The sequence below is a fragment of the Rattus norvegicus genome, chromosome 3, assembly GCF_036323735.1.
Source record: "Rattus norvegicus strain BN/NHsdMcwi chromosome 3, GRCr8, whole genome shotgun sequence".
NCBI lineage: Eukaryota > Metazoa > Chordata > Mammalia > Rodentia > Muridae > Rattus > Rattus norvegicus.
In genome coordinates this window covers 158,380,816-158,388,975 of record NC_086021.1, presented here as the reverse complement: position 1 = coordinate 158,388,975, position 8,160 = coordinate 158,380,816, and the positions used below count along the sequence as shown (strand labels likewise).

Genomic DNA, 8,160 nt, shown 5'->3' with positions numbered 1-8,160 from the left:
GTCTAACAGCTTGAGGTGCGTGCCCAGTGGAGGATGAGACATTCCACTGACATTCCCTGAATATGCACTCAGGCCTCCTTGGCATTACTACTGTTTTTGTGGTATACAAGGACCTCTAGGGCAGGTTTTTGTTTCATGGATAAAGCAATCTTAACATGGACACAGAAGGATGCCAAGGACAATTCAGTGATCTGGACTTTGTTCTCTACATGACTTTAACTTTCCTCTTCTGGGGATAGCCAGATATACCCATAAGGGACTCTGGTTTGACTGCAGAGTGGAGTCTCTTAGAACCAGTGTTTCCTCCCTTCTGAGAGGCCATGTCCCTATGTTGTTGTCTGAAAAACAGGACAGGAAGCATAGCAAATTCGAACTGCTTTCTCTGGGGATGGTCAGAGATCAAAAGAAAATATTGTGGAGATTCCTAAGACATATAGACCATCAAATCTTCCAACTCATGGAACATTGCAAGAGAGATTAGTATCTAGGTTGAAGACAAATAGGTTGAGCATCTTATAGTAAAAACTATAAAATGTTAAATTCTCTAAAATTCAAAATATTTCGATCAGTGAGAAAACAAGAAGAAAATTCTATATTGTATTTCTGCACCTGGTTTCAGTCAAAACGGAAACATGGAAAATGTGTAAAATTACTTCCCTATACATAGTGAAGGAGTTTAAGAAATAGTAAATGGATTTGGTGTCTAGACATGGATTAAATCCCTAAGATATTCCATTACGTACATTTCAAGTATTTTTAAATTGGAGGAAGTCTAAGGGATGAAACCTTTCTGGCTCTAAACAATATGGACAGGGTTCCTGACCCTGATCTTCTTAAAGGGAGGAGAGTCATTTGGTGAGGCCTGTCCTGATGGTTCTGATGTTCACTTTAGTATCCCACATCGAGGGGTAGTAGCCTGCTTTACTGCTGAGATGAACATGTCTTGTTTCCAGTAGGAATAGGCATGAATGATGGTACAAATTACCATTATAGTTGATATGTCATTAGTTTCTTGTCAGAGCTGCCAGAACCATTAGTTTAATAAAGAAGGAAATAAATGTTGAAATTACAAATGGAGAAGATAACAGACTGGACTGAGAAACAAAAGGAAGCAAAAAAAAATGGCTAAGTTTCCTGTTTGGAGAAGCACTATGCTCTGTTTTTCTACTGAAAACTTAGGTTGACTCAATCAAGAAATAAGTTGCCTTTAGAACTGAAACAATTACATAGCAGAATACATTGCTGGAGAAGTGTCACTATGGTGAGTGTTTTGTTCATGATTGGTGTTCGATACTTACCAAATCAGTGGTTTAGGTGAAAAGAAGTGGTGTAGGCAAATATTGTAATATGTGAAAATATATGTTTCTTGTATTTGTATATTTGAGTTCCTGTATGTGTATATGCATGTGTGAGTACACCTGCAGATGAGTGTACATGCCTGTGTCTGGAGGCCATAGGTTGACACTGGGCCTTCCACCTTAGTTTTTGAAATGGGTTCTCCCACTGAACCCAGCACTCTCCTACTGGCTAGACTGGCTCTGGGGGTACACGTGCCTTGGACTTCTCAATACTTCAGTTACACTCATGTACGACAATGTCTAGCTTTTTATTCAGGTGCTAGGGAACTAAACTTGGTCCTCATACATGGGTAGTAGGGTAGTAGGCATTTTACTGAATGAATCATCTCTAAAACCCTTGTAATATGATGTAGAAATTTTGCCAACCAAGTGGAAATAATTAATTGGAAAAAAAATGAGGAAGGAATGGAAGAGGAAAGAAAGGAGAAAAAATAGAACTTTAAAGGGCTATCCACCCTCTAAAAACTCCAATATTACTTCTAACCTTTTGCTATTAAAGTTTTGAACGGCTTCAAGCACAATTCATTATTTATGTTTTGACTGCATTTGATTTGAAGTGAAATATTTAGGCTTTAAAAAAGCCACATCTCTAATTTGAAGTGATTGCATCAATATATTAATTTGATTACATGAACATGAATAATTAATTTTGTATTATTAATTAAAATATTTTTTCACAGTCTTTCAAATCCCCTTGCACATTACCATCATCATCATCCCTGTGGATCTGTGGTATGTGGAAATCGATGAAGGCAGGGAGAGAGAAGCCAGGCCTAGCTGCTGTCTTCCTATAATCTCTTTATAGCTGCTGGCTGGTGAAGAAGCATAAAGTCTATTTTCATGTTTTCTGTACAGTCTTTGTCACCTTCCTCTTTAATCACTTATAACCACAATAGTGGACCTCTGTATAGCACAGTTTCAAGGAAACCAATAAGATTTTTTCTGAAATAAAGTATGATGACTATGTATGTTGCCAACAGGATGAGGAAGCCATAGTATGATTCTTTTGATTGTGCCTCCATTTTATAAATAAGTATGCCTTCTCAGTGCTCTGGACTCTTCAAGGCTTTTTTTTATGCAAAATGATTGCCCAAATGCATTTGGCATACATTTCATTCTATTTATTTTCTTGTTTGAGCCAGAGGCTCACCACATAGCCCAGGCTTAACTTAAGCTCACCATGTAGTTCAGGGTGGCTTCAGAACCACTGCACTGCAGAATCCTCTTGCCTCAGCAATCTAAATCTTGTGATTGTAGACAGGAACCACCATGCCTGGCTACATATATAAAGTCACAAGTCAAGCATTTCCCCAACACCCACTCCAGCTCTGAGGATCCGGTACCCTTATTTTGGTCACCACATGTATAACTATACGTGCCTTAGACACGTATGTGTATGCACACTCACACAGATGCATATGAAGCCATACATTAAAAAAATGAAGTTTCTGAGAAAACACCTTTTCTTTGAAAAGCAAAGGATTTTGTGAACATGTTTTAAAAAGAAAAAAAAAAGCAAAGTTAAACATCGATATAAGTGTATTAAAATTGAAAGCATTTGTGTTCTTCCACAGATCCGGTAAATAAGTGCAAAGGCCCTGCCCCAGAGGAACCTCATGGGCTTGAGAGCAAGAAACAGATGTACAGATGGAAACAAATGCAGAGAGCCACACCCAGAAAGTGAAAGATGCTTTGTAGAATATGTAACAGGACAGAAGCAGAGTCCCTGGAAGAGCTCAGCCTACGTTGTACCTTTAATTTTCTTTAAATCTTATTTTTAATGACGATTCTTAAACATTTTAACCTTCCTTGTAACTCACCTCCCACAAGAGGTAGTGGAAAAGAAAGGATATGGGGAAAGTGGACCTGTTTAGCAAGGTTCTTTGGAGCAACTCCTGTCTGTGTTGTCTGGAAATCACAAAATTAGTTCACAGCTTAGAAGGCAGCAGCAGCTCAATCCACAGATACACCAGCAATCCAATTTGGTACAGTCCAGATAGCAACAGTGCAGAAATGGCCTTGTAGAGACAGCCAGGCCTGAGACGGCCAGGCCTTAGCCTCGGCTTGAGTCTGCAGGAGGGTCCAACAAGAATACCAGGAGACGTTCTCAACTGTGCCTCTCTCAGGGAAGCGAAGGTCGAGAGAAGCACAAGCATTGCACAGCTAGCTGTACCAGCAAGCCAAGCTCTGTTTCTGTCACTTGGTGGAGTCTTATCCATACCCTCCAACCATTACGTGTCTTCCGCGTGCCTTACCTTAGCCTGTGGCTCACCTCAGCATATGCATCCAAGAAGCCTGAGTCTATGGAAGCTGCAGCAAACTGCTGTAGCACACCACCAGAAGGTTTTTGGTGAGTTTCTCTCTATGGCATCTCCACAAATGTAGCTTAACTACTCAATATAATGGAGACCAATATATGTGTGTCATTATCAAAGAATTTTTATCATGCATCCCTTCACATGCTTGTTTTAGAAGAACATCTTTTCTCATGTGTCTGCCTCAGTAAAACATTCCTCACGAGTCTGCCTTAGCCTTTCATACCCCTGTCCACTTTAACTAAACATTCCTTCATGTGTTTGCCTCAGCAAAACACCATCTGACTTTCCAAAGAACCTCTATCTTTCCTCTTCATATACCCCTTTCTGTTTAAGAATTGTCTTTTTTTAACATTAACAATCTCTATACAATAGAAATAATTATAACCATCACATTTTAAATGGCTTATGTATATATAAAATAGTCAAACAGTAGTCTAACAACCTTAAATATCTATCAGTATATAATTAACAAAAGAATCCTAAATAATATATCAATACGTAATAATTTAAACAAAAATTTAAAATTTTCTTAATATATAACAATTAAATAAAAATCTTAAATTTTTATTAAAATGTAACAATTAAAGGAAAACTTAAATTTTTATTAATATTTAACAAAGAAAAATCTTAACCACCTATTAACATAGAATAATTAATATATAACAATTAAATGAAAAACTTAAATTTTTATCAATAAATAACAATTAAGCAAAACAACCTAAAGCCCTAGGTGATAACAACCATAACACACCTAACAAACAAAACCCACCCCAACTTACTGGATTAGGGCAATGTTCTTTTTATATATATTTGCTTCTTGATGAATTGGGGTGAAGAATGTCTGCTTTAGGCCCCGAAAAAATAAATGGTTAATCTGAAAAAAGCTAGCCGTAGCATTTATTACACAGCCTCTGGGTTTATCTAGTCTTTGTATTGTTTGTTGTTTGGGCCCTAAGGAGACAGGGGAATGGTTAGTCTGAGACAAATTAGCTATAACATTTATTATGTAGTCTCTAGGTTTATCTATTCTCTGTATTGTTTGCTGTTTGTGCCCTAAAGAGGAAATGGTAATCTGAGAAAAGTTAGCTATAGCATTTATTACCCAGTCTCTGTGTTTATCCAGTCTCTGTATTGTCTAGCTATAGCATTTATGACCCAATCTCTGGGTTTATCTAGCCTCTGTATTGTCTGTTTAGTTCATGTATTGTCTGACCAATCACTTGGGTTAGCCCTTCTGATGTTGGTTTGTATGTACTTTTGTTGTTGTTGTTGTTGAAGAAACCAGTAACTGAGAAAGTCTGTGAATTATTTGGGATATTTGCTTTGTGAAGATGTTTATGTCTCAAGTGACGAGGTTGTTTTTGGTTAGGTATGACTTTTGTAACTTTTTTTGGTCCGATCTAATCTTTATAAGTTTTCTTGGTATCTATATTTTTCATTTCCTGTAGATGCATAAGCATAACCACATCCCCATCTGAAAACTATTGCAGTTTTCCATTCGAATGTAAACACACCCTTATAGTATATTGGTGGACCTAGATCCTCAGTTTTTTCCATAGCGCAGCATCTCTTAGCTGCTGTAGTTCCTTTTTCAACAACATTAAGGAAATTGAGAGTTGATAACATTATTTAGTGTACCCCTAGGGATTTCACTAGGTACTGATGCGGGCCAGGTTCTGTGACTGTAGCATCTCAGGTTCTCGTTTCTCTTAAGATTAATCTGGGACTTCAGGCTTATGCTGGATGTTGTCATTGAATCTGGAAATCTCCCCAGCTGTTCTTATTTGAGGATCTTATCACTGTGGTCAGAGAAGCTACAAAAATGTTTGTTACCTTGTAATCTCTTTGCTTTCTTTTTCTGATTTAAATTACTAGCGGGTTTTAGGCATCTCTAGAATAAAAGAACAATGAAACTATTTGTATGTCCTGCCTTCCAGGAAGATGATTAGTATTCTGATTTCTGTCACCATCAATTAGCATTCATGTTGATGTAGCACATGTAGTCCTTGTGAATCTGGCTCATTATATTGGCAGTATTGCCCTGGTTGTCGTCAGGAAGTTGTGAATTATTTAAAATTTACTATGATCATTTCACTTGTTTCAGTAGTCATATTTACAAACCCATCCTAGCATTGGCACAGGTGAGTTTTTTTTTTTAATTGTTTGGCAATATTTAAAGTGATGTGGTGAACATACTTGTTTGTATTTGTCCTAAACATCTAAAATAAGCATTGGGCAGTAATTATATGCATAAATGTGTATGTTGAGCCCATTCGCATGGACAGGGTCTGTGACAGCTATTGCCAGTCACCTACTTATGAGCACTCACGTGGTACTCTCAGCACACCTGCTTCCTTGCCTTCTAGCTATTGTGAGAGATATCTGCAGTGACTCCTCATTTTGTTTGAGTCTGCATCACCCTGAAGACAAAAGCGTTAATCTCCTTTTTATAAGCTTATCAGCACTTAGGATAATTTCTTTTATCAGGTGCTGATTCAGGTCTTTTATCCCCTTTCCCTAATGGGTGGTCTGTCTTCACTGCTGATTTATAGATGTGCACGCTGGTGTTCTTTGTTGTCCTTCCCCCACTTTGCTGATCATCTTTTCACTCACGGGGCAGTATCTTGATGAGTAGATAATGCCAGTTTCAGCAGCCCTCCCCTTCATCACATACATATTTTCATTCCTGTTTGAGGAACCCTTTCCTCTTTTTAAAATGACAAAACATCTCCTCCGCCACTTTTCAGATGCTTCTGTGAATTTATTTCTTGTAGGAGGGAATGTTCCTTCATCCCTCTGTACACTGATGCATATACCTCGCACATAAGAAGGCAGAAGTGTGAAAAGATCAGTCAGTTCTGGATCTACATCTGCAAGCCCACACAGTCAGCTCTGCTGGGGCTACTGCCTTAGCTACTCTTCTGGCACTCGGGAAACTAAAGCAGAGGTGCATGAAGAAGTAGAGAGCTTGGTGTTTCATGAAAAGAGCGATGAAACAAGTTCTCTCAGAGCGGAAAAATCCAGTCAGCATATCACCCAGATAATCTCTAGGCAACCAAAGTCACATCAATTTAAATCATGTCCTAGGCTAGAAAAGCTGAGAGCTTTGTTATCAAAACTGAACAGCTCTCACAAGTATGTCCGGAACTTTTTAAAGAAGTGCTTGTCACAGAGACAAAATTATATACATATCCATGTGTGCATATGTATTTATATTACATAAATTAATAAATAAATGCATAATATGTTTACATATGAGAGAGTACATATAGAGCTACATATAAACAGCTAGAATACCTATACACATATTCTGTTGTAACCAAGGTCTTATTAATTTTCATCTTGATATTTTGGTTACATTAAGAAATGGGAAGAAAGTGACAACCACTTGCAAAGGAAAAGCCAATTTTCTACAAGCTTATCTCACTGGGTATACAAACCAGACTTAAGGGCTGGCCCCATGCACAGCGGTAGACAACGAACACAAATGGAACTCGATGGTATTGTCAGAGGTCTATTGTCTCATAATGGTTTGTGTTGGCATTTTTAATTTGTTTTTTGCTTATCTATAATGGTTTCTGATTTTGTGGATTTTCTGGCTTATGTATATGTGTCCATGGTGTATCAGTGCCTGTGTATATATGTTCCTCATGTTCTTTCTTAGTTTCTTTTTTGTTGTTTTTGTTTTATCTGTTTTTTTTTATTCTCTATGTGTGTATTTGTTTTTGTTTCTGGTTTGTTTGTTTGTTTGTTTGTTTGTTTTTGCTTCTGTTTTTTAATTGGCTTATTTGTTTTCTAGGAAAACAGAGGGTGAAAACATTAATTAAATGAGTAAGGGCATGGGACGAATACAGGAGGAGGTGAGAGAGAGGAAGTCATGATCAGAATATACTAAGTGAAAAAATTTATTTCAATAATTTTTTTCAATTTTCTAATTCTATTTTAAAAAATTAAAGAAAATGACCATCCTAAAAAAAAAAGAAGTGGGAAGAATGACTAATTCATTGTGATTTCAATGTACCTGTTTACACACCACACGACATCAGCTATTTCTTCACACACTCAGGGAAAACCGAAAGACAGGTGAGCTGAAGATAAACAGCATGCAGGATGCAATAGCAATTCCCCGGCATCCAGCTCCATCACAGCACTACTCAGAAGAACCAGGCCATGGAATCAGCCTGGGTGTCCAACAACATATGAGTGGGGGAAAATGTGATACTCTTGCACTTTGGAGCATTATTCAGCTGTAACAAAGGTACAGATTGTGACATTTGCAGGAAAATAGACGGAAGTGGAAATCATCATGTTAAGTGAAGAAACTAGACATGGAATAACAACTATGGTATGCTTTTAGAGAGAAAATAATAGGGGTGAATATGATCAAATACATTAATACACATGTATGGAAATATAATGAAATTCATGACACTATAATATATGTTAATGATAAAAGAAAAATGAAAACTGTGCCAGCTTTGGTC

The 8,160-nt window shown here is 37.4% G+C and overlaps 1 long non-coding RNA gene across 5 annotated transcripts in view; it reads right to left on the bottom strand.

Annotated features, from left to right (window-relative positions):
* The window catches only part of LOC102551848 (uncharacterized), a 38,426-nt gene that overhangs the window by 20,928 nt on the left and 9,338 nt on the right, over window positions 1-8,160 (bottom strand). For 3 of the 5 annotated variants that reach the window (XR_005502559.2, XR_005502560.2, XR_001837298.3), the window contains one exon: window positions 7,698-7,923. The exons of the other annotated variants lie outside the window; for them this stretch is intronic. This is a non-coding gene — a long non-coding RNA (uncharacterized LOC102551848). The remainder of the gene's footprint in view (window positions 1-7,697; window positions 7,924-8,160) is intronic. 5 annotated transcript variants of the gene reach the window in all.